The sequence below is a fragment of the Triticum aestivum genome, chromosome 4A, assembly GCF_018294505.1.
Source record: "Triticum aestivum cultivar Chinese Spring chromosome 4A, IWGSC CS RefSeq v2.1, whole genome shotgun sequence".
Taxonomy (NCBI): domain Eukaryota; kingdom Viridiplantae; phylum Streptophyta; class Magnoliopsida; order Poales; family Poaceae; genus Triticum; species Triticum aestivum.
This window is the reverse complement of record NC_057803.1, coordinates 284,345,668-284,373,460: the sequence shown is the minus strand read 5'-3', so window position 1 is coordinate 284,373,460 and position 27,793 is coordinate 284,345,668. Positions and strand designations below refer to the sequence as shown.

General features: G+C 43.8%; 1 pseudogene; it reads left to right on the top strand.

The window, feature by feature from the left end:
* LOC123083796 (cellulose synthase-like protein D4) overlaps positions 1–27,201 on the top strand; it is a 54,988-nt pseudogene extending 27,787 nt beyond the window's left edge.
* Positions 27,202–27,793: the final 592 nt, after the last annotated feature.

Genomic DNA, 27,793 nt, shown 5'->3' with positions numbered 1-27,793 from the left:
TTTGGATTTGTACACCATTTGTCCAATTGCAAACATACCTAAAGTTTCCAATTGTCCAATTTCAGTCATTCATTTTACAGAGAGCTAAGCATAGCCATGACTCTTCCCTAAATATTCCTGTAGAATCAATTCAAGCAGCACAAAACTGAAAACTGAAAACTGCCATAACCCCTTAACTAAGAGCTGATAAAAACATGTCCCTAAAATTGGAATTATTTGAATTAGCTAGGTTTATTCTTCTTCATATACAGAAAAAGATGAATATTGTTCGTCTACTAGTTACTTCAAATTTAGAACTGAATAAACACTTGTCATCTTCAGTAAACACTTGTAAATCTAGAGTGGTTTTAAACTTAGAATGCACCAAGTACTAATATCCTTTGCCAGGCTACACACCATCTACTTGGAATAGACAACAAGATTCACAGAGAAATGCATGCTTCAATAGACTTGTGAATGCTAGCAAAGTGATAAGTAAAAACTTGGACGTTCTCAGAAATATAGCACGAGAGGACATTAAGTGAACTGGACTGTATGCTAAAGGCAAGGAAATGCAACCTTCTTTTCTTCTTCAAGCTGTTGATGAACTGGCCTGTGTGCTGCAGCTACACATAGGTTCTGCAGAAAATGCACCAAAAGAGTTACACACAGGTGAAGTAAGTGGAAAGCAACATCTAATCTCCACTTCTTTTCTTTTGGTAGTGAAATTCAATCTGAATTTTGTAAGCACATAAAATGCACCAATACTGAACATTTATTCCCACCTCCACCACCAACTTGTCAGTTTCGACAGTGTGTGTATGGAGTAGTTTTGACGGCAGTATAATTGTGCATCATGTAAACATTATGAGAATGATTAAGGGTTCATCAATCAGATTATAATTATGACCAGAACAGAGGAACAAATATCATGGTTAGTTTTATGTAAAAAAAATCAGAAATGGAGTTACTCACTTGAAGTTATTATAGTTACTCACTTGAACTTACTGTACTAGTGGCCAAAATTCAGAAAAGTTACTAAATAGCAGAAGTAGTGGCCAAAATTCAAAGTACTAAAAAGATTCTACACTAAATATACAGTGTTATCCATGTTCTGTATCCAGGACATTTTTTTATCTATTTGCATGCATAGGTCCCACCTATCAAGAAGGATGGGCACGTACACGAACAGGTACGACTCATCAGTCTACCTGCATAGCCTTTTCGTTTAGTCTACCTAGCCGTCTAATCAACTGCCTGCACGCCACTTCTCCCATTTACTTCTCCATCGGGAACCGATTCTCCTCGGCTTCTTCACCTCCGCTTCGTCTTCATTTGCATCCAAACCCCACTGCGTTCACGTTGTTTTAACCTCTTTAAATAATCATCTAATACTTCAGTTAGACTAGCCATCTAATCCTAATTCTCCAAACCATAGCCCTTCGTTCCAACGGTTCCAAATGGTGGAAGAGATCGAGATGCAGGTTTTTAGCGTCCAACATATCCTTGTCGAAGGCTCGATGTGCATAGTTGCCACCGTCACCGTCCACCCAAGGGTTGTTCGGCCGTGGATTAACAATGTATCCAACTCCCTCGAAAAGGTAGAGACGAGGGTCATCGGTCTCGACGTAGAGTACACGGAGCGTGCCCCTGGGAAGATCCAGTGCGCCGCCGTCCTTCAGCTGTGCCATGAAGATGATGTTTTGGTGTACCACATCATACACTCGCCCTCCATACCACATGAGCTTCATGATTTCTTGTCTCGTGAGGACGTATACTTCTGTGGGGTAGCCATTGATACGTATCCAACGTATCTATAATTTTTGATTGCTCCATGCTATATTATCTACTGTATTAGGCAATATTGGGCTTCATTATCCACTTTTATATTATTTTTGGGACTAACCTATTAACCAGAGGCCCAGCCTAGATTTGCTGTTTTATGCCTATTTCAATGTTTTGAAGAAAAGGAATATCAGACGGAGTCGAAACGAAACAAAATCAACTAGAGAAGTTATTTTTGGAAGGAAACACACCTGATGAACTTGGACCCCACGTCAGGGGAGACACGAGGTGCTCACGAGGGTGGGGGTGCGTGCCCCCCCTAGGGCGCCCCCTGTCTCGTGGGACCCCCGTGGCTCCTCCGACGTCCTCCCTGCACCCATATATACCCACATGACCTAAAACTTCCAAAACGCACAATAGATCGGGAGTTCCGCTGCCAGAAGCCTCCGTAGCCATCGAAAACCAATCTAGACCCGTTCCGGCACCCTGCGGCAATCCTTCCCCGGTGGCCATCTTCATCATCCCGGTGCTCTCCATGACGAGGAGGGAGTAGTTCTCCCTCGGGGCTGAGGGTATGTACCAGTAGCTATGTGTTTGATCTCTCTCTCTCTCTCGTGTTCTTGATTTGGCACGATCTTGATGTATCGCGAGCTTTGCTATTATAGTTCGATCCTATGTTTCTCCTCCCCCTCTTCTCTCTTGTAATGAATTGAGTTTCCCCTTTGGAGTTATCTTATCGGATTGAGTCTTTAAAGATTTGAGAACACTTGATGTATGTCTTGTCGTGCATATCTGTGGTGACAATGGGATACCACGTGATTCACTTGATGTATGTTTTGGTGATCAACTTGCGGGTTCCGCCCATGAACCTATGCATAGGGGTTGGCACACGTTTTTGTCATGATTCTCTGATAGAAACTTTGGGGCACTCTTTGAGGTCCTTTGTGTTGGTTGAATAGATGAATCTGAGATTGTGTGACGCATATCGTATAATCATACCCATGGATACTTGAGGTGACATTGGAGTATCTAGGTGACATTAGGGTTTTGATTGATTTGTGTCTTAAGGTGTTGTTCTAGTACGAACTCTAGGGCTGTTTGTGACACCTATAGGAATAGCCCAACGGATTGATTGGAAAGAATAACTTTGAGGTGGTTTCGTACCCTACCATAATCTCTTCGTTCGTTATCCGCTATTAGTGACTTTGGAGTGACTCTTTGTTGCATGTTGAGGGATAGTTTTATGATCCAATTATGTTAGTATTGTTGAGAGGACTTACACTAGTGAAAGTATGAACCCTAGGCCTTGTTTCCTATCATTGCAATACCGTTTACGCTCACTTTTATCATTCGTTACCTTGCTGTTTTTATATTTTCAGATTACAAAAACTATTATCTACTATCCATATTGCACTTGTATCACCATATCTTCGCCAAACTAGTGCACCTATACAATTTACCATTGTATTGGGTGTGTTGGGGACACAAGAGACTCTTTGTTATTTGGTTGCAGGGTTGCTTGAGAGAGACCATCTTCATCCTACGCCTCCTACGGATTGATAAACCTTAGGTCATCCACTTGAGGGAAATTTGCTACTGTCCTACAAACCTCTGCACTTGGAGGCCCAACAACGTCTACAAGAAGAAGGTTGTGTAGTAGACATCAAGCTCTTTTCTGGCGCCGTTGCCGGGGAGGTGAGTGCTTGAAGGTATATCTTTAGATCTTGCAACCGAGTCTTTTAATTTCTTGTTTTATCACTAGTTTAGTTTATAAAAGAAAACTACAAAAAAATGGAATTGAGTTTGTCTCATACGCTTCACCTTTTTAATATCTTTCGTGAGTATGATGGAAAGGATAATTGTGCTCAAGTGCTAGAAGAAGAAATCTATAAAATGTTTGGCACTAAATATTTGAATGATGAGCATGATTGCAATGTTGTTAGTATGAATTCCTTGAATATCCATGATGCTAATGATATGCAAAGCCACAAGCTTGGGGAAGCTATGTTTGATGAAGATGATATTTTTTGTCCCCCAAGTTTTGAGGAGCAAATTTATTATGATGAAAGCATGCCTCCTATCTATGATGATTATTGTGATGACATGTATGCTTTAAAGAATAATTATAACCATGAAACTTGTCATCTTGATCTTAATTTTCAATCACATGATAGTTATTTTGTTGAGTTTGCTCCCACTATTATTCATGAGAAGAAATTTGCTTATGTGGAGAGTAATAAATTTTCTATGCTTGTAGATCATGAAAAGAATGCTTTAGGTGCTGGTTATATTGTTGAATTCATTCATGATGCTACTGAAAATTATTATGAGGAAGGAATATATGCTTGTAGGAATTGCAATAATATCAAGTTTCCTCTCTATGTGCTTAAAGTTTTGAAGTTATGCGTGTTTTACCTTCCTATGCAAGTTGATTATTGCTCCCATAAGTTGTTTGCTCACAAAATCCCTATGCATAGGAAGTATGTTAGACTTAAATGTGCTAGTAATATTCTTAATGATGCTCTCTTTATGTTTCAATTCTTATCTTTTATATGAGCATCATTGAAATCATCATGCCTAGCTAGGGGCGTTAAACGATAGCGCTTGTTGGGAGGCAACCTAATTTTATTTTTGTTCCTTGATTTTTGTTCCTGTTTAGTAATAAATAATCCATCTAGCCTCTGTTTATATGTGGCTTTATGCTTTTAATTAGTGTTTGTGCCAAGTAGAACCTTTGGGAAGACTTGGGGAAAGTCTTGTTGATCATGCTGTAAAAAAAACAGAAACTTTAGCGCTCACGAGAACTGCTGTCATTTTTATTTGGAGAGTGATATTTAGTTAATTCTTTTTTCAGATGATTAATAGATAAATTTCTCAGGTCCAGAAATTTATTTGAGAATTTTATGAGTTCCATAAGTATACGTTTGATCCAGATTACTACAGACTGTTCTGTTTTTGACAGATTCTGTTTTTTATGTGTTGTTTACTTATTTTGATGAATCTATGGCTAGTAAAATAGTTTATAAACCATAGAGAAGTTGTAATAAAGTAGGTTTAACACCAATATAAATAAATAATGAGTTCATTACAGTACCTTGAAGTGGTGATTTATTTTCTTATACTAACGGAGCTTACGAGTTTTCTGTTAAGTTTTGTGTTGTGAAGTTTTCAAGTTTTGGGTAAGGATTCGATGGACTATGGAACAAGAAGTGGCAAGAGCCTAAGCTTGGGGATTCCCAAGGCACCCCAAGGTAATATTCAAGGATATCCAAGAGCCTAAGCTTGGGGATGCCCCGGAAGGCATCCCCTCTTTCGTCTTCGTTCATCGGTAACTTTACTTGGAGCTATATTTTTATTCGCCACATGATATGTGTTTTGCTTGGAGCGTCAATTTATTTTGTTAGGATTTGCTTGCTGTTATTTAGAACAATGTTTTGCATCTTTTATTTCAATAAAAGTGGCATTGATAGCCTTTACTATGCCTATGTTACAAGTATACATGTTGCTGTTTGAAAACAGAAAGTTTACCGCTGTTGCAATAATTCCCTAGAAAAGTCAGAATGTGATAAAATGTTGAAACCTTTTGCATATTAAGATCTGATAAATTTACTACAGTGGGAATTTTCTTTCATAATTTTTGGAGTTAGGGAAGTATGGATGTTGCAGCATTCTTTACAGACTATCCTGTTTAGGCAGATTGCTGTTATGTTTGCATTGTTTGCATATGTTTGCTTCTTTAATGATTCTATTTGAGGATAGGACTATTAAATATGCAGAGGCATTTAGTATGCAATGTTGAATAATAATTTTAGTGATTTGCTACAGTAGAGTATGATAAGGTTTTTGCAATGGTTTATACTAACTTATCTCACGAGTCCTTGTTGAGTTTTGTGTGGATGAAGCTTTTGAGATTTAGGGAGACCGTGATATGAGAGGAATTAAGGAGACACAAAAGCTCAAGATTGGGGATGCCCAAGGCACCCCAAGATAATATTTCAAGAAGTCTCAAGCATCTAAGCTTGGGGATGCCCCGGTTGGCATCCCACCTTTCTTCTTCAACAACTATCGGTTAGTATCGGTTGATCCTAAGTTTTTGCTTCTTCACATGATGTTTGCTATTCTTAGATGTCATTTTATTTTGCTTTGCCTGCTGTTTGAATAAAGTACCAAGATCTGAAATTATTAAATGTTAGAGACTCTTCACATAGTTGCATAATTATTCTACTACTCATTGATCTTCACTTATATCCTTCGGAGTAGTTTGTTGTTTGCTCTAGTACTTCACTTATATCTTTTAGAGCACAGTGGTGGATTCGTTTTATAGAAACTATTGATCTCTCATGATTCACTTAGATTATTTTGAGAGTCTCAAATAGCATGGTAATTTGCTTAAAATCCTAATATGCTAGGTATTCAAGAATAATAAAAATTGTCTTATGAGTGTGTTGAATACTAAGAGAAGTTTGATGCTTGATGATTGTTTTGAGATATGGAGATGGTGATATTAGAGTCATGCTAGTTGAGTAGTTGTGAATTTAAGAGATACTTGTGTTGAAGTTTGTGATTCCCGTAGCATGCACGTATGGTGAACCGTTATGTAACAAAGTCAGAGCATGAGGTGTTTATTGATTGTCTTCCTTATGAGTGGCGATCGGGGATGAGCGATGGTCTTTTCCTACCAATCTATCCCTCTAGGAGCATGCGCGTAGTACTTTGTTTCGATAACTAATAGATTTTTGCAATAAGTATGTGAGTTCTTTATGACTAATGTTGAGTCCATGGATTATACGCACTCTCACCCTTCCACCTTTGCTAGCCTCTCTAGTACCGCGCAACTTTCGCCGGTACCATAAACCTACCATATACCTTCCTCAAAACAGCCACCATACCTACATATTATGGCATTTCCATAGCCATTCCGAGATATATTGCCATGCAACTTTCCACCGTTCCATTTATTATGACACGCTTCATCATTGTCATATTGCTTTGCATGATCATGTAGTTGACATTGTATTTGTGGCAAAGCCACCATTCATAATTCTTTCATACATGTCACTCTTGATTCATTGCATATCCCGGTACACCGCCGGAGGCATTCATATAGAGTCATCTTTGTTCTAGTATCGAGTTGTAATTCTTGAGTTGTAAATAAATAGAAGTGTGATGATCACCATTGAATAGAGCATTGTCCCCAAAAAAAGAGAAAGGCCAAATAAAAAAGGAAAGGCCAAATAAAAAAGAAAATAAATAAAAAGGGGCAATGCTACTATCCTTTTTCCACACTTGTGCTTCAAAGTAGCACCATGATATAGCGAGTCTCATATGTTGTGCTTCAAAGTAGCACCATGTTCTTCATATAGAGAGTCTCATATGTTGTCACTTTCATATACTAGTGGGAATCTTTCATTATAGAACTTGGCTTGTATATTCCAATGATGGGCTTCCTCAAAATGCCCTAGGTATTCGTGAGCAAGCGAGTTGGATGCACACGCACTAGTTTCTTTTGTTGAGCTTTCATACATTTATAGCTCTAGTGCATCCGTTGCATGGCAATCCCTACTCACTCACATTGATATCTATTGATGGGCATCTCCATAGCCCGTTGATACGCCTAGTCGATGTGAGACTATCTTCTCCTTTTTGTCTTCTCCACAACCACCATTCTATTCCACCTATAGTGCTATGTCCATGGCTCACGCTCATGTATTGCGTGAAGATTGAAAAAGTTTGAGAACATCAAAAGTATGAAACAATTGCTTGGCTTGTCATCGGGGTTGTGCATGATTTAAATATTTTGTGTGGTGAAGATGGAGCATAGCCAGACTATATGATTTTGTAGGGATAACTTTCTTTGGCCATGTTATTTTGAGAAGACATAATTGCTTTGTTAGTATGCTTGAAGTATTATTGTTTCTATGTCAATATGAACTTTTGTCTTGAATCTTATGGACCTGAATATTCATGCCACGATTAAGAAGAATTACATTGAAATTATGCCAACTAGCATTCCACATCAAAAATTATCCTTTTATCATTTACCTACTCGAGGACGAGCAGGAATTAAGCTTGGGGATGCTTGATACGTCTCCAACGTATCTATAATTTTTGATTGCTCCATGCTATATTATCTACTGTTTTAGGCAATATTGGGCTTTATTATCCACTTTTATATTATTTTTGGGACTAACCTATTAACCGGAGGCCCAGCCCAGATTTGCTGTTTTATGCCTATTTCAGTGTTTCGAAGAAAAGGAATATGAGACGGAGTCGAAATAGAACGAAATCAACTGGAGAAGTTATTTTTGGAAGGAAACACACTTGATGGACTTGGACCCCATGTCAGGGGAGACACGAGGTGCTCACGAGGGTGGGGGGCGCCCCCCCTAGGGCGCGCCCCTATCTCGTGGGACCCCCGTGGCTCCTCCGACATCCTCCCTGCACCCATATATACCCACGTGACCTAAAACTTCCAGAACACACAATAGATCGGGAGTTCCGCCACCAGAAGCCTCCGTAGCCACCGAAAACCAATCTAGACCCATTCCGGCACCCTACCGAAGGGGGCAATCCTTCCCCGGTGGCCATCTTCATCATCCCGGTGCTCTCCATGACGAGGAGGGAGTAGTTCTTCCTCGGGGCTGAGGGTATGTACCGGTAGCTATGTGTTTGATCTCTCTCTCTCTCTCTCTCTCTCTCTCGTGTTCTTGATTTGGCACGATCTTGATGTATCGCGAGCTTTGCTATTATAGTTGGATCCTATGTTTCTCCTCCCCCTCTTCTCTCTTGTAATGAATTGAGTTTCCCCTTTGGAGTTATCTTATCGGATTGAGTCTTTAAAGATTTGAGAACACTTGATGTATGTCTTGCCGTGCATATCTGTGGTGACAATGGGATACCACGTGATTCACTTGATGTATGTTTTGGTGATCAACTTGCGGGTTCCGCTGATGAACCTATGCATAGGGGCTGGCACATGTTTTCGTCGTGATTCTCCGGTAGAAACTTTGGGGCACTCTTTGAGGTCCTTTGTGTTGGTTGAATAGATGAATCTGAGATTGTGTGACGCATATCGTATAATCATAGCCATGGATACTTGAGGTGACATTGGAGTATCTAGGTGACATTAGGGTTTTGATTGATTTGTGTCTTAAGGTGTTATTCTAGTACGAACTCTAGGGATGTTTGTGACACCTATAGGAATAGCCCAACGGATTGATTGGAAAGAATAACTTTGAGGTGGTTTCGTACCCTACCATAATCTCTTCGTTCGTTCTCTGCTATTAGTGACTTTGGAGTGACTCTTTGTTGCATGTTGAGGGATAGTTTTATGATCCAATTATGTTAGTATTGTTGAGAGGACTTACACTAGTGAAAGTATGAACCCTAGGCCTTGTTTCCTATCATTGCAATACCGTTTACGCTCACTTTTATCATTCATTACCTTGCTGTTTTTATATTTTCAGATTACAAAAACTATTATCTACCAGCCATCGAAGGGGACAAACAGAAGCTGAAGCCGTACAACCTTGATTTGAAAAGCATCGCTGACATACAAACCAGAATCAAAATTCCTGTAGAAGATTGTGATAAACAGACACCATCCCTATTCGATGTAGCAAATTTTGTGCTCGGTACAAATCTTCAGAAGGGTGACGAGACGGTGGCATTAAGGTCGTCTGGATGGGAGAATTCCTTGACATACGAGCGGATAAAATATGCTGCCCTCGATGCCCGTGTGAGTTTCGAGATAGCTGCAAGGTCCAAAGAGCTTGTTGCGAAGCCGTCTCCCACAGAGAATGAGAACAACAACAAGAAGAAAAGGTTGCACCAGCAGGAGGGCATTATGGATGGATGAACTATTTCCTCTCTTGTTAAAAAATATTCCCTCTCGGTGTATATTGATATAGATGGACTATTTCGATGGTGTGCATGTCTTTGGAATAGAGTAGTAGCGTGGGTCCGCTTGACTATAAGGAACTATTTATCCACATATATAGCTTTCTCTGCTACTCCTTCAAGTGATCGGTATGTAGTGCATGTGTCCGTAGACATGACAACTTGTGTGCATGACATGTGGGCAACCTAAAATGCGGCGAGCATCAAGTTTCTACCATAGCCACCTGCAATTCCCACGACGCCGCTTGAACCCATGAAACCACACGTCCCCCGACCTGCGGCTCACCCCTCTTGGCTCCACTGCCCCTCTGCCTACGGGAGCATTACATGTGGACCAGTCACCTATCGGGTCCACATGTTATTGACTCAAAGGTAGGTGTAGTAAGGCGCTGAAGCTCAGTCCCGACGGCCCTGAGAGGGAAATGTAACTCCTGCGCCAGGGCTTGTGGTGCTCCCGCAGCACGAACTCGTGCCAAACTCGAGATTTGTTTCTTTACTATACATGCACGCAATGATTTAATGGACATTGTAATCTCAACATGTGATGGGGAGCTCTAAATTTGAATTTGAAACTTATAAAACGAAAAGATTCAAAACAAATAAACTGGGAGAGAGGGAGTATATCGTAGGATGTGTCCCATACAAAATAAGTCCCCTGGTTTGTCACCACAAAGATGCGGTTAGAAAGGAGCACAACGTCTTCCTACTCGTACGGCAACAAGTCGGCCGCAGACAGCATGGTCCGCCTTTGACCGCCATGTGCAAGGTTTGTGCTATCTTATTCAATCTCACCGTGGTTCCATCGTACCAATTCATGCGGTGGCCCGTTGCATGGCTGATCCCAATGTTGGACAAAGGTTCTACGGGAATGGTGTCACCGTTGTAAATGTTGTGCAAATTGATGTTGGTACCCTCCTATACATATGCAAGCCAATCTCCACTCGCACCGAGCCTAACCTATGAAATAGTGGGCAGGGGGAGAATTATTAAATGGACACAGAAGTAGTCTTTAGAATGCATTTACTATGTGATCAAACTCATCTTACCTGCTCATCGGAGGAAATCCGAGTGCCCCTCAACGTCGGCATCTCAAGGGGCGTCAACTTGCAACTACGGCCACGCCGCACTGGAGAGACCCCCAAGGAAACATCCTCGTGCGTTCCATGGAACATCAAGATGCATTTGTATGCGTACTTTATCTTATGAGAGAAAAGGATGAACGAGGGAAGGCCTCTAGAGATAGAGATGGACACTACTACTACCAATGTGCTGGCCCATGCGTTGCAATGGATCCAAAGTAGTAAATAATACTTGTTCACGTGCTTGAAATATAAACACTCTAGTTTTGATATACATGTGTCAGCAGACATGACAGCTTGTCCATGGAAGTTGAACCACGTTGACCATCACGTTTCTTGTTTCTACCACTGCCACACCCACACGCGATTCCCACGACGCCGCTCCAACCCACGGCACGACGTCCCCCATCGTGGACATGGATCCTCTGACATGGCAATCACTGCCTTGCCCTACCTTCCCTTCACTGACAGGTGGGCCACGCTTATGGGTCCCACATGTTAGTGATAGAATGGTAGGATTGTTCATGTCAGGGGATCATCATCCCCCGATGTGCCCCTCATCCCTCGGTCCCACCGCTCCTCTGCCTTTGTGTGCATGACATGCAGGCCAGCTGAACTGCGGCGACCATCAACTTTCTACCACAAACACACCCGATTGGACGCGGTTTGCCTGCTCCGTTGCTGTGCTCCGATCCGTACTCCCACACCATTGAATCTTCATCCAGTGGCTGTGACACATTTCATCTCGGGCATCAATCCTCAGCTGGAGTACTTATGTACTACTACAGGTAGTACCCGCCGGTGTGGCCATCTACGCCTCGTAACGCCCCTACGCCCAGCCGTGGCACCCTCGCCATGACCACGCCACCACCGGCCGGTTCATCTCGAATGAGTGAGTCGTGAACCACGCCACCACCATGAGAATGACATGTGGGCCAGCTGCATTTAAAGTCTGCATGTCATTGAATCATAGGCCGGGCACTAAGCCACTGAAGTTCGGTCCCGTGGGCCCCGAGAGGGAAATGTAACTCCTGCGGCAGGCCTTGTGGTGCTCCCGCAGTACGATCTCATGCCAAAACTGGAATTTGTTTCTTACTACTACCAACTAGTACTAGTAAGGTACACGTGCATTGCACGCATGAGATTCTGGTGGTTTGTGCATTATGCTTCACATGTGGAGCTTTCTGGATTCTAACATGTGGCAAAATCTGGTGGAATGTAAGGTTAGGCAAGTTTGATTAACTTAGGTGAGTGTTTGGTTCAAGCCACACCTTAGGCAAGCCACACTAAGGCCCCACATGACATACACACAAAAAATGTGGCAAGATTCCCTTAGGCTTGCCAACTTGTTTCTGTCGTTTTGAAGAACTAATAACTTTGCCTAAGCTTATTTGTGGCAAAGTTAGGGTCTGTTTGATTCAAAGGATTTTCATAGGACCTTTGAAGGATTAGAATCCTTAGGAATTTTCCTACGTTGGTCGTTTGATTCGTATGATTGAATCATGTAGAATATTTTCCTAAGGATTCATTTGTACTATGTTTCACGGGAATTCTAACATGCACTCCAACCTCTTGAAAGAAATCCTTTGTTTTTCATGTGACACAATCAAACAAACTCAAATCCTATAGGGATCCAATGGACATGCCATTCCAATCCTACTTTTTTCCTATTCGTGTGTTTCTAGCAATCCTATGAATCAAAGAGGCCCTTAATCATGAATTAAGTTCAACCATGGAGTCTTCTAGATTATACATGTGGCAGAATCTGGTGGATGATATCCAACAACCAGTAGTGCTCGGATTTGCCATATTTGTACCATCGGATTGGCTTCATCCAACGACCAACTTTCAAAGTTTTTCACACACTATATAGGGGGTATAGATATAGATGTGCCGGTCCGTTGCAATGGATCCAAAGTATATATATCTATTTAGTGGAGTGCACTCTAAACACATTATCTATTTATTTTTCTCTAACCTTCCGTAGCCATGCAACCAAGCCACATAAGCTTCATGGGTGCCCCCCACATCATATTATTCATACTACATTGATTGAAAAAAAGATAAATCACCCAAAACAAGATCTTCCGTTTTTTGTTCCTACGATGTTGTGCCGTGCACGTACCTACTAGTTGTACAGTAGTAGTACTAGTAATATAGTATTAGGAGTACAAACTTGGTACTAGTAGGAGTAGTACTAGTACGGAATGCTCCTACTCTATCAACGAGCCTCGTCTGGCACCAAATTTCTTGGCTTCCGTGCTACAGCTAGATCTTCCCCTCGTTTCTGTTTTCCAACCCGGCAGCGGGCGGGGTGTCGGTTTGCTCAACGGAGGTCCCACATGAAAGTGAAAATTCTAGGCAACACACCTTCCCTAACCTATGTGTCGTGCCGGACGGGCCGTGTTGTACTCCCGATTCCCGGGCGTGTGGGGGTGCGACGCGAACGCGGCAGGCTTTTCCTTTTACCAGCAATGTGCCCGTGCGTTGCAACAGATCCAAAGTAGTAGAATAGTAGTATTTGTTCACAAACTTGAAAGAAATCACTATTGTTTTGATATACTCCTAATATATTACTCCCCCCGTACCTAAATATTTGTCTTTTTTGAGATTTCAAATGGACTATCACATACGGATTATATAGACATATTCTAGTGTTTCTAGCAAGATGCCTGCGCGTTGCACGAAGTTGATGGAAAAGGTAAGCACAACTTATAAATTGACGGATGGAGTACTAGTTAAAGTGATGCATATAATTAAGCAAAGGGATCGCACATGTCGGTATTGACCGTAACAAGAATGCAACAACACAATAAGAATTAAGGCCACGATGATGCGATCGCAGTGGTGGTTACAGAAGGCAAGAAGAAAGATGGATCCACGAACGTACGACCTCCTCCTCCTCAACTTAGTGCGTCGGGCCACCGACCGGCGGCTAAGGAGCGACGGCTTTTGTGGCGAGGTCGAGGTGCTTCTCCGCAAAGGCATCCAAGGCTTCCAGCCGGTTGAGGAAGGCCAACGTCGTAGCGTCCTCACTGGCCTTTTAGATACCTATCTACACGATTTCCTCGTACATGTGGATGTGTAGGTCGAAGAATTCTTGCAGGGCGAGGCGCCTCGCGGCGAGCGCGACCTCCAGGTGGACATTCTTCATGGCGTCGGCAGGCAGTCGCAGGGCCACCAGTGCTTGAAAGAGGTTCCGACCATGGAGGCCGATTAGGGTAGCAGGCAATGAGGAGCCCGGGCGCGCGGGCTGGAGGAGTACGGCGATGTCGTTCACGAGCTTCTTGAGGATGGTGAACTTGTTGCTAGTGGCAACGATCATCTGGTCCAATTGAGAGTCGTAGTTGGCATCGAAGGCGGCCATCCACCAGCCAGTCTCCAACACCGTCTAGAGACGATCCTCGGCGCCATGCCGCAGGCTGGCATCATGGACCATCTTGCGCAACCGCTGGCCGCTCACAAGCATCGCCGCCATGGGTCTAGAGTGAGCTCTTTTGCGCTTAGTGTAGGTGCTTAGGCAAATGCTTAGGTGCATACGATGTGGTAGATGCATTGGAATGGAGGGGCGCCTTTATATGAGGGCAATGAGGGCAAACTATGTTGTATTCACATCGTGCAGCCTCTTTTCCCGGACCTCCTCCCATTACTTCCCTCATGCATTAATTGAAGGAGGACGCATTGTCCGTTCAACATATCGGGAACCGCTACTCCCTCCCTCGTCTGCATTAAAGTCGTATCGGGAACTGCGCCGCCCGCTGTCAAATCAAATACTCCCTCCATCTAGGTGGGTATTAAGTCATCTTACGAAAACCAAATAGTAAACACATAGGCGTGGTGCATTAACTCTCACGTTGTTTCTTATGTTTTGACATAAATAGAGAAATCAACCAAGAAGAGATGTGGGGCTTGTATGCTTTTAATGACTTGAGACTATCAAACATGCCATGCAGTGGTTAGTTCGTTGCACAAGAACAAATACAACCCACGTCAGCACACATCCATCTTATATAGCATCACATCCAATGGCTATAAAATATGAATGAGACCAAATTATATCTCATCTAGATGAGTTCTAGCAAAACTGTATTAATAATACTTAGTACTCTTGCGCCATGTATCATATATTAGTATCATGTAGTACTTTATTTATTTATGAGGTATCCAGACGGCACTGCACCGCCAAGAAAAGAGGGTAACATCAAAATTATGGTCTACTTTTTTGAGTATGTTAGTAAGGTCCGGTCATAGTCACTTGTTGAAATCTCTAAAAAGACAAATACTCCCTCCATCCGGAAATACTTGTCATCAAAATGGATAAAAGGAAATGTATCTAGACATATTTTAGTTTTATATACATCTCTTTTTATCCATTTTGATGACAAGTATTTTCGGGCGGAGGGAGTAGAAAACAGAGTTGGTGATGATGTGCGTGCCATCCTGCAATATAGGCCGTCGGATTTATATCTAACGGATAGGGAAGAAACTATGGCAATTTTGCAAAATATACCCACACGTCTCTCCATGTTCGCAAATAAGGCCTTCCCTCGTTCAACCTTTTCTCTCACAAGATAAACTACTCATACAAATGCATCTTGAGGTGTCCATAGAATCGAAGAGAGGGATGTTGTGTGTGTGTGCGCGCGCGCGATCGATAAAGAGTGCCATCGAATTTGTGTGTGCCCACGTCAAAGATATACAGTGGCCGGCCTACTGGAACGTGAGATGGGACATGTGCAGTTTGTCTCTGTGGCATGGATACCTACCTACAGCGCTCGACTATCGGTGTGTGTAGGGGAAGATGGAGGCCCAATTAACTATAGAGGTACAATGGCTGGTATATGTGTGGAGGAGGAGAGAGGCCTACCTCATGTATTAAGGAGATCGATCTGCCTCATGTATTAAGGGAGATCGATCGGCATCCATGCATATGTGCAGGAGAGGAATAAGGTTGGGAGAGAGACAGAGCTAGAGTGTTGGAGGGGGTGGTAGTGGAGTTGCTTCTAACAAATGGTGCGATAGGCTTGCTAGACAAACGGAGGGCACGCCCGCAATATCAATAAGAGAGGAGATGGCTGCTTGTTGTCTGTGCACGTGCGTGTGAGAGACGGGTCAGGAGGCATGCACGAATGATGAGGGGGACGATGTGGCTGTGGTAAGCAGACATAATGTAGCGACCCGACCTCAAACGGTCAAGTCTCTGTGCTTCAGTGTCATCCCTGGATCGGTAATGCTGACACACATAGTACTCGAGGATTTATAACAGAGTAGCAATCACACACTTATTACATCGAATGTCTCCGAAGAGAACTTATTACAATAAATATGGCTTAAGGCCATCTAATACGATAACAGCGGAAGGCTTGGAAGATAAAGCGAGTCCATCAACTCCAACGGCATAGCTGAGCTGCATGGCAATGACCTAACGAACCTTACTCCTCGTCTGAAAAGACTGCAACATAATACGTTGCAGCCCAAAAATGGGTTAGCACATGGAATATGCTGGCAAAATAACACAGTAGAGCAGGAACGGAATAATGCTATCACTACATGCATATTTGGCTGGTGGAAAGCTCTATGGTTATAGTTTTGCGGAAAGCCAATTTTTCCCTACAACAAAGGAATATATTTTAATTTAACTATCATGGTAGTTGAAACATCATTGAGAAGGTTCCTCCAACTCAATCCCAATTAAGGTGATTAACAACCCAATAATATTATTTTTAGGGTGATGAGATACTTAAGATATTCCAAGTACTAGATACTCAAGATTGTCCATAACCGGGGACACGGCTAACCATGATTAGTTTATACACTCTGCAGAGGTTTGCGCACTTTTCCCCACAAGACTCGATCTCGTCCATTGGTTTTCTCGCACTACAGGGTGTTTGAGAAACGGATGACCGAGACACAGTCTTTCAGAAACATTAACTCTCTACTCCGGGCAGATCATACCAAACCTACAAACCCACTACCTTCTGATCCACCTCTTCAAGAGCTTCACGTAACTTACTCAACTATGCTAGAGCCCATAATAGCTTGTGGCTGCACACGTAAGTTTCTAGCATGAATAATCTCAGCTCCCTTTGAGCCTTGGTGGCGGTCCATAGGAAGATCACACGGGTACTCCGGGATTTCCAAAAATACAGGCATCACTAGGTACTCCAGGTGCCTCAGTCCACCCAGATGTGTATTTAAGTTGCCACCTTAATTTGAACCATTAATTAACAATCTCACATATGTCATGGATTTCACGCAACCAAACCATGTCTACGAGCATAGCATAGCAATATAAGCAACGCGTAGAAGTAACTCCCAGGGGTTTGAATGTAACAGGGTAATAGGTTCTACCTCATCAGCTACTTCCCAACCCGCATGTCAATGACATCCTAACTATGCAATGTTTGAGGATTGGAACTAATGCATAAAAATTGGGTGATAAAGGGATATGATCAAAGTGTTACTTGCCTTGCTGACGATCCGCGTAACCTAGAGACTCCAAATAACACGCTTTGCACTCCGGGAATTCTATCGTAAACAAACAATAACTTACATAAGCAATCATGCTAAGAAACACGGGTAAATCTCAAATAAGAAGATCTAACCAGAAAGTTCAACTTAAGAACTCTGGTTTTCAAAAAGAATCAAATCAAACGGAGCAATGAAACTCAAATGGCGAAAGAAACAAGATTTGTTTACTAATCTGGACCAAGGTCAAATTTTATCGTAGCAAAAACTTGTGCAAGTTGGTTAAGTGGAAAGAAGGTCTCGAGATGAAGATCTAGGCGCTTGAATCGCCTGATTCCGATTAACGAGCGAAAAGATAAACTAGAACAAAAATCGGATCAGAAATCGCGATCAGAAATAATCGCGGAATAATCCGATAAAAGGAAACTGACGAACAGGCTAACGAATGAGCGTTCGTTGTCTGTAACTAACGGGCGAAAACCGTTCGTTAAAACGAACGTCCGGACAAACGTCCGCGAAAAATAAAAACCGGAAAAAAACCGGCGAACCGAAAAAAACAGGCTAGGGTTTTTCTAAAAAAACTGGATTGGTTTCTTTTTTAAAAAACCGAACGACGGCAAGGTACCTCCGGCTTGGCTCCGGCGAGGCGGGGCTCGGGTCGCGGGGCGGCAGGGCTCACGGGCAGCGGGGCGGCGGCGGCGCGGGGCAGCGAAGCGGCGGCGGCTCGCGGGAGGCGGCGGGGCGCGACTCGGGAGCGGGGTGCGGGGCGGCGGGGTGGTGGTGGTGGAGGGGCTTGGCGCCGGCCTTTAAAGTGTGCGGGGGCAGCGGCTTGCTTGGGCGAGGGGGTGCCCTGGGAGGAGTCCGGCTCGGACTCCCCTCGGCATCCGAGCTACGCACGATGGCGCGCGTGCAAGGGAGACGGCCGGGACGGGCCGGCTGGGCTTCGGCCCACCTGGGTCCGGAAACCTTTTAAAAAATATATTTCCGCCAAAACTAAGAAAAATCCTAGAAAATAAAATGAAAATCTAAAAATGGCAAAACAAATTTTCTCCGTCTAAATAAAATATTTAGAACGAGATGAACATTTTCTTGGCCCTAAAATGCAATTTTGAAAACATGCAATTTTTCTAACGCAAATAAAATCCAAATAAAATAAAATATTTGATTTTAATATTTTTCCTCCAATATTTCAATTATTTTGGAGAAGTCATATTATCTCCTCTCATATATTTTAATATGAAATATTTTCGGAGAGAAAAATAATTAAAACCAAAAGTCCTTATTTCAATATTTGATAAAAATCAAATATGAATCTGGGAAATCCCCAACTCTCTCCAAGGGTCCATGCGTTGCTTAGGATTTCGAGGATCACGAGATGAAATGCAATAAAATATGATATGCAAGAATGATCTATGTATAACATTCCAAATTGAAAATTTGGGATGTTACACGTAACTACATAGAAAGATTAATCGCCCTTTGTTAGAGAAAGGAGAGACATAACTTGTGAGGTCCGTCGATCGATGGGGGGGGGGTAGTTAAAGTCGATCTAGGTATATGTTAGGAGATCAATCGGTATACATGCATGTGTGCGTTAGAAGCAAATGAGGCACGAGGAAAGGATAGAGATAGAGGGATGCATGTAGGAGGTGGTACGAGAGGCATACTATATCGAGGGGGAGGAGTGTGCGAGTACGAGAACGATGAAAAGAGTGGTAGGAGTGAGGCATGGACGGTGACAAGAGAAGAGGGGAAGCTTGTGTTTGTGCTAGGCACACCTGGCTAGAGAGGCATATCGATCGATGTGTGCCGTAAAGAAGGAGCTGGGGGGCCTACACACACCGTGGGTGAACGACCTAAAGTGAAAAGACGAATTTGCGCGATGGAGCTAGAGAATGCTGAGGGAGGGTGAGAGGGATGCGGGCGTGTGCATGCACAAGAGAAAGTTAGCGCTAGCTACAAAGATAAGAGGGTTGTGTGGGTGTAAAAGACGAATAGAGATCATATATACTTCATTATAAAAACGAATTCGAATATTTGAAGAATTTATCATAGTGTTTCAAACCGACGCATGTGTGAATATATATAACGGTGATACACATGGTGTAGTTATGAACATGTTATACTACATTTAATATATTTTATCTCTACTCTTATAAAAAATGGAGTTGTTGATGATGGTGTGCCTGCCATCCTACATTATAGGCCGTCCGATTTATATCTGGCGGATAGCAAGGAAACTATGATGGTTGAAGTTGGCAACAATCATGATTGTAGATTCTTATTGAAATAGAGAAACGAATTCAAATTTAGTTCGAATTGCAGCGGTAGTATAGACATTTGGAATGCACTAAAATGTTGGTATGAGTAGGTTACATGCATTATACAGCAAGTGAAAAAATTTAATCGGACATAACATGGATTCATACTCCCTCCTTCCATCTATATAGGGTGTAATGAGATTTTTAAGACCTCCTTTGACTATTGACAAGATTAATAGTACATGACGTGCACAATGTGAAAATTATATCATTGAAAGAACCTTTCACAGATGAATTTAATGGTGTGCTTTGTGTAAGTTGCATGTCATATATCATTGCTCTAATATTTGGTTAAAGTTAGTATCGAAAAACGCATTAGGCCCTATATAGATGGAACGAGGGAGTAGCTTTGAATAGCATTTGTATAGTAAAACAGGGCAAGACTCTCTCTTTGTGTGGTGTGAATAGTTTTATTTTGTTCGTTTTCTTTTTGGTTGAGGGAAGTGCGAATTGATTTGGTACGTACAAGTACAATATCACTACACGTTAGGCTTGTCCCTAAAATTCAACTCGCGTTTTGTTATATCCCGAAAATTCAGATATCGTGCTCCCAAAACTGGCACCTTCACAACCCGCGCCTTGCTATCCCGAAATTACAATGCGTGTGAAAACTCCCTTCAGCTGCCAAATCCCGACACGCGAAATCCCCCTTCTAACCCTGAGCCTAAAGGGCCACTAGTTCAAATCGGTGGGGGGCACTTTTGTAACACACCCTACATTTTGGACAAGCGCGTCCCTAAGTCATGCTTCACCCCCTCCCATCGCCCCCTTTTCGCCATTTGAAATCCCAGGCCGCCATAACCTCTCCGCTCCAGCCGCGAAACCCCACCCTCCTCCGTCCGCCACGTCACCGCTGCCCAGCCGGAGCCTCTTCCCCGACGTCGTCGTCCACCGCAACAGCTCGACGTTCCTCGTCCACCTCCCCGGATGAGGATCCGTCGTCCATCTCGCCGTCCCGCCGGTTCAGCCGCCCCATCCTCCACCTCCAAGGAGCTGCTCCGATGATCGCCTCATCTATCGCGGCTGCTCCATCCCCACAGCGTCGCCTTAACCTGCTCCACCGGAACCGCAGCATCCTCACCGACTCCTCGGACGAAGCCGAGGCCTACTTGGCGCCACCAAAGAGGTTGTACACTCATCGCATCGCACCTTCTCCTTAACTCGACCTCCCGACGCTGACGGTGCTCCACCCCGCACCCCATGGAGCGGCTACCTTGAAGCCGGCGCCGCGGGCAACATCTCCACGGTGGCTCTCCCCCAGTGCGAGGCCCCTTCGGTGGCGGCGTCCATACCAGACGGATCTGCTGCTGCTGCTCCGGCTCTCGCTCGATCGCTCGCTCGCCCAGCTGCTGCTGCTGCTCTCCCCCTTGCTCGTGCTGCTGCTCTACTCTGATTAAGCCACACTTCAGTCGACTGAATCGACTTTTGGGTCAGTCGATTTTCAGGGGTTGGGGGGTTCGCCAGAGTTAAGGAAGAACCACCCGCAGCGGGGACAGGGGCTCGCCGGAGAGGTACCCCACTATCTATCTTAGGGTTCAGGGTGGGGGGGCCTAGAGGGCTGGCCAGGGCGGTAGTGGCGAGTTGTTTCGGGGCGGCGAGGCGGCGCTAGGGCCGGCGGTTCGGCCGGTGGTGGCTGGCGGCTCAGGGGTGCAGGTTGAAGATGAACTGCAGGCCCTCCCTAAACTACATGTCAAGTGCCTCTCTGCTACCATTGCGTTCAGTTTCGACAGTAGCATTGAGATTCCACAGTAAATTTCAGTTTCGACAGTTAAGTTCAGAGTCAATAGTTTTTACCTCATCTGTTGTAGTCAGGTAGTTTTTGGTGATGTTAATTTTACATCCATTTTACATCATCTATTGGAGATTCTATTAGAATCCCACTTGAGATTGACGATGTCTGTCTTGTGCTGCTTCAGCCTTGACGTCTTACGGCTCACCGGAGCTGCTCCAACGACAGAACGATCCATCACAACAGAGCAGTGCCCTGGACGCCGTCTACAGATTCCTCAGATCTTCCTCCACACCTCTGACAACCACCTCTGCCTCAACTGCTTCAGCGACCAACCAAATGATGCTGAGGTCGACACGGCTATGGCAAAGAGGTTGTACACTTGTTGCATCACTTATTACTATACATTCACGTCGATCCATTAGGGCTATTTTGGTTCAACAGAAAAACATCGATCCACTGGTTGTTACCATCGCTCTAAATTTTTGCATGCTCTCCTTACATAATCTCACCATATTTTTTTCGTATGCATGCCAGATATTGTACACAGTCATGCTGAACATGTAGAGAAAAAGATAAGAGTTTTGCGTGGCAATACAATGTCATGCAGACATCGCTCCATGGTGGGTTCAATGGCAAACCCTCCCCACCCCTCTCCAGATTGTAATCCAGAGGAAGATATCTGTTCTGAGGCGGATTCAGACGCCGCTGACCACTCCTATTTACCCCCAAGGTGTTTGCTCTATCTTGGCATGATGATGTTAGTAATATCATGCATATGTTGCCTTGCAGTGCCTACTTTTGACATCATATATGTCATCTGCTTAGTTTAGACATGTTCTGTAATGCCACCTATTTAGTTTCTATATCATATATGGGAATTATGCAGTCTCATGTCTTTTAGCCAGCCATAATATTTGTGAAATGTGCAATGCCATCCTGTTTAACCAGGCATCATATATTTGAATGATATCTTGCCCATCCTTTTTTTCATTACATTTCCATTTGTCGACAATGTTTGTACAATAAACTACTCTTCCTGTGAATCAGCCATTTGGGTGGGAGACGGAAAAATCTGGAGTGAAAACAAGGCCTTCAGAGCAGACAGTGCTACCTGTCGAAGCAGATCTCTTGTTGGGTCCCGATAGCTCCTCAGAGATGGATTCAGAGATAGATGACCAGTCCTATTCCCCCACTGAGGTGTATGCTCTAACTTGGCACGGTTATACTGCTCATATCATGCATACGTTGTCTTGCATTGCATAGTCTAGACATCATATACACAATATTCAACACCATGTTCTTAGTTCAGACATCATATCAATGCCCTCTGTTTAGCATATAATTCACATATGTGAATTAAATGATGCGATCCTGATTACTTAGATAACATGTAGGTGAATTATGTCATGCAATCTTGTTTAGTTATTCATCATATCTTTGAATTATGTTATGCTATGCTATCCAGTTTAGATAGACATCATATATGTGAAATTATGTCATGCTATCCATTTTAGTTAAACAATATACATGTCAACTATTTCATGCCCTCTTTTTTCCACACTATCTATTGCATCTGTCTCTCATACAATGTCTGTACATTCAACTATATTTCCTGTTTATCAGCCATTTGAATTGGAGCGGGTGATGCCAGTATCTAGCGGACTAAAAACACGGTCTTCAAATAAAACAGTGCTACCTCTTGGTGGAGATAGCACTCCGGTTGTACATGCATAAGAACCAGCCCTACCACACATAACCCAAACTCTCGCAGATTGTACCCCTACTGCGATGGACAGAGAACCAGCTTCACCCAATCTAACCCCAACCCTAGCCGATAGTAACCCAGTTCCTGTTGACACAACACCATCTCCACCATAGAGCTCCCAAACAAGAGCAGTTAGTAAGGCAGCTCCAGTGCCCAAAGGGCCAGTACTATCATGGCGAACCCCAACTCCACTAGTTAGTACGCCTATTCCAGTGGAGGAAGCATAACCAGCTAGTCGTAGTTTAGCATCTATCGCATTTGATGTTGTTAAATCGTATGTGCGTATCTTCCCAGTTGCAGGTGTTTGTCCAGGAGTTATGTGTAAGTAATGTTATTCATGGCAATTACTTTGCTTAGTCCCATACATCCTACCTCCATGATGGTTATAATACAGAATTTTTTTCCCATTTTTCTCTATAGAGAAGGACCAATTTGGAAACTCAGGATGAGGTAACCTGTGCTAATACCTCTACTATCTTCAAGAATGCTTGGTGGCAGTACCGGAATTACCTGAAGAAAATGTACTTCACCGGCAAACAAACTCATCAAATTCCCTTATGTTCTCCTGAGACACATTTACTGGACGATGACTGGGAACGCCTTGTTCTGTACTGGCCCCGAACCAAGAATGTGGTAAGGTCTATAAGCTCATTTTCTATTTTTAAGTATTATATTCTTGCATCTTACCATACTCTGTTCATGTAGAACAAGTGCCTAAACCTGAAGAACAACTGTTCTAATTTAAGATTCCATTGCTATCATAGTTTGAAAAAGCGCTAGGCGCTAATTGTGCGTTTTTCCACCGCCTTGCGCTTTACTGACCAAAGCGCATGCTTATGCGCAATTATGCACAGATTATGCATAGTTATATGCAATGCGTTTTGCCAACGCCTAGAGCCTAGGCGCACTTAAGCGCTCGCTTAGGCGCGCCTTTTTTTAACTATGATTGCCTTGCTCTTGTATCACTATATTTACTCATACAAACTTATTTTTAAATTGAAGGATCCAATCAAAACTCCAATGGCATAGTAGGTATGTTCACGCATGTTTCTTTAATAGGTTTTCTCTTATCAATAGCTCTGTTGATTTCAATTTCAATTCTGTATATAGTTGACTTTCATATCATGCACATTACGAGCATCACAACAGAGCCAATAGTGTTGTTGTACATGTAGACCCGTGGTACCCATCTGAAATCTTGTTGTGCCGTGTAGTTTCCCACGCTTTGTATTCTTTCACTTCTGCTTTGTCTTGAACTAATATGATTTGAACCGTGTCTCTATTTTGATTTGGCAAGACAATGCAATGACCATAGGACATAGATATATGTTTGTTTGATGCTTTTATTATGTACTAGTACTTGGCAATAGAAGACTTGGTAGTTTAATCCTGTCCACCTTACTAATGAACTGGTTCACCGAAATGAGTTTCATATACTAGTACATGCTAAACTTGTTATGTGTCTGCTTGTTTCTTCTTTTAGAGTGCTGACAGAATATTGGGGAAGAGTGCCTTATTAAGCAATGGTAAAGGAAGTAATGCAGATAAGGTTCAGGATAGTGACACATCCTTGTTGGTCTCCAACAAAGCTGATAAAACAGCTAAGGAAGACTATCTTGAAGACAGCGAGACAACCCCAAAGTCCTGTCTTGGTTTAGTGTTCGAGTTACTGGCCACTACCACTTGCACAAGCTATTCAAACTCACTGTCTGAATTAGTTCGGTCTCTTGAGTCTCAACTACAAGCTGAAAGACATCGATCAGCTGTGCTGCGATAAGAAGCGGAAGGACTGCGGAAGTTCCTGGAGCATTCAGATGCATACTTTCTGGTGCAACAGCAAGCGTTGGAGGATTTTAGCGCCAAACAGGACAAAGCTAATCAGCTTGCTAAGCTTATTGCCAGCATGGTGGATACCCAGGATAACGTTTCTTGAGCTCTTCTGAAGTTGTTTCAGTTATGCTCTTGTTTTGCTGCCGCGTTTATTTGCACTAGTGGCCAATTTTGACGGCCAGTGTATGTAATGTGCTTCTTTGTTCCCTATATTTGCACTGGTGGCGAACTTGCCCAGTGGATGTAATATGTGTAATAGCGGTAATAGGCTAGCGTTAATTGCTTGCTTATTTATTTCCTTATTGTCTTGTTTAGTTGTTTGCTTGTACTCACTGCAGTTCTTTTTCTGTTTTTTTTCTAGTGGCCACAATAGCCTATTTTTGGTAACTAGGCCAAAATAATCATGGGCCTTCTACGGGCCGTATGATCCATGGGCCTTCGTCCGACCGTAGGATCCATCGGCCTTCTATACGGGCCTTAGGGTTCATGGGCCTTCTACGGGCCGTAGGGTCCATGGGCCTTCTACGGGCCATACGATCCATGGGCCTTCTACCGGCCGTACTATCCATGGGCCTCATACGGGCCGTAGGATCAATGGGCCTTCTACGGGGCGTATCATCATTTCGCTAATCATGGGCCATACTATTCGTGGACCATAGCGGGCCGTTAATAGGCCGTATTTGATAACTCTATGAAAACATCCCAACGGGTTTTTTTTACATGAAAACAGCCCAACATATTAACGGTCCGCAAACGGGCCGACTGTAACGACGGTCTGAATTTGGCCCACAAGCAGAAAATGACAGTAACGGGCCATATGTAACCGAATGCTGCAAATGATCCCAAGAATCAATGGGCCCTGAGAAGGCCGAAAGATAACTTGGGCTGGAAACGGCCCAATGGAATAACGGGCCGTTAATGGGTATAAAGTGTACACTGTTCATTACGGGCCAGTTTCACCACGAGCCGTTAATGGGCCAAGAGTTACAAAGGTCCTCATATGGGCCAAAAGAAGTCATGGGCCACACATGGGCCGGAAGTAACGGGTTGAATCATATTGGACGGCCCAGATGACGCTACTGGGCCTAATTCAGAAAGAGCGTAACGGGCCCTGGGTTAGCGGGCTGTAAATGGGCTATATGCGAACATGCCGTTAACAGGCTTTCCGTGGGCCGGCGCGCCACCTTTTGACCAAGTCAAATGGGCCGGCCTTTTCACAAGAATGGGCCTCTGCTGGGTCGTGCCACGTGTCGCCGTATCATAGGCGCCTTCGGTCCAATGAGCGGATGACATCTGTCCCAACGGTGAGCCGACACGTGTTTCCTCCAGCCAATGATGATTTTACACGTGGAAAATCCCCATTGGTCGGGGCTGTTAACGGGTTATCGGATCCAAAACCCGACCCGAAAGCTTAACGGCGTTCCGTTACTGTGGATGCCACGTGTCGGTCACCCTTGACGAAAGCACTTCTGTGACGCACGATTTATCGTCATGGAAGTGGACACTTCCGTGATGATAATTTTGGTAATGTCATGGAACACTTCTACGACAACACATGTATGACTATCTTGATTCTGTCATAAATTTGTCATGGATGTACATGCATGACAAAAAATGCGACCTACTGTGATAAACACATATCATCATGGAAGTGTATTTTTTGTAGTGAATGCTTGTTCAATCGATTTGAAATGCTCATGTATCTTCTCCAAATGATTGATGAACGCGCATGCAATGCATGCGCCACCGACGTCGAAGCCTGTGCTTGGCGATGATCCAGCGGAGTCCGGTGCGCTGATCGACACGACGGGCGTGGACATCCGGCTGCCGATGCTGGTGTACATTTCGCGCGAGAAGAGGCCCGGGTACGACCACAACAAGAAGGCCGGCGCCATGAATGCACTGGTCAGGACGAGTGCCATCATGTCGAATAGGCCCTTCATCCTCAACCTGTATTGCGACCACTATGTGCACAACTCGGCGGGGCTCCGCAAAGGGATGTGCTACATGCTCGACCGCCGCAGCGACCGTGTCTGCTACGTGTAGTTCCCGCAGCGGTTCGAGGGCATCGACCCCAATGATCGGTACGCCAACCACAACCTCATCTTCTTCGATGTCGCCATGCGCGCCATGGACGGGCTGCAGGGCCCCATGTATGTCGACACAGGCCGCATCTTCCGCCGCACCGCTCTGTATGGGTTCAGCCCGCCGCGCGCCACCAAGCACCACGGCTGGCTCGGCAGGAAGAAGATCAAGTTGTTCCCGAGGAAGCCCACCATGGGGAAGAAGACGGATAGTGAGCTGGTCATGGCGTTTTTGCAAAAGACACCCCGGATCGAGTAGTATTCACCCTAGGATCGACTACGTGGCGGTCAAAGCCTAGCTGGCAGCCGCTGACTCGGCCAAGTCAGCGAATACGTAGACGAAATCATACATACGGACCAAAGTGAACCCTGTGCGCAAGTACATGGACCGTAGTTCGGGTATTTTGAAGTAGTGGTACCAAAGTGTCATCCGGCTCAAGTTTTGTGACCTACAGTGAATTTTTCTCTTTGAGCCCGGCGCAGGGGGAGAAGGCGGGGCGACTAGAGGGAAGATGACCGAACGCTCCTTTTGCAAAAAGGTCCTCGTCTGGAAAATCAAGGGCTCTGTTAGTTTAATACTCTCTTTTTTTGAGAAAATTGCTTCTATACCATCGACAACATTTGCAATGGCTCATTTGCCATCCAACAAAGCTACAATGCTTATATACCAAACACAAACAAATTCTATTGCCTATATATCACTAGCAGTTTGTCTAGTGTTTCCTCAATCTGGTAAGTGGCCAAAATGACCGTCCTGCCCTCAATGGCAAATAAGCAAACTGTTAGAGTAGTATATGTATAGTCATGTAGCCTTTTATATTTACCCCATTGTATAAGGGGTTTCTTGCATG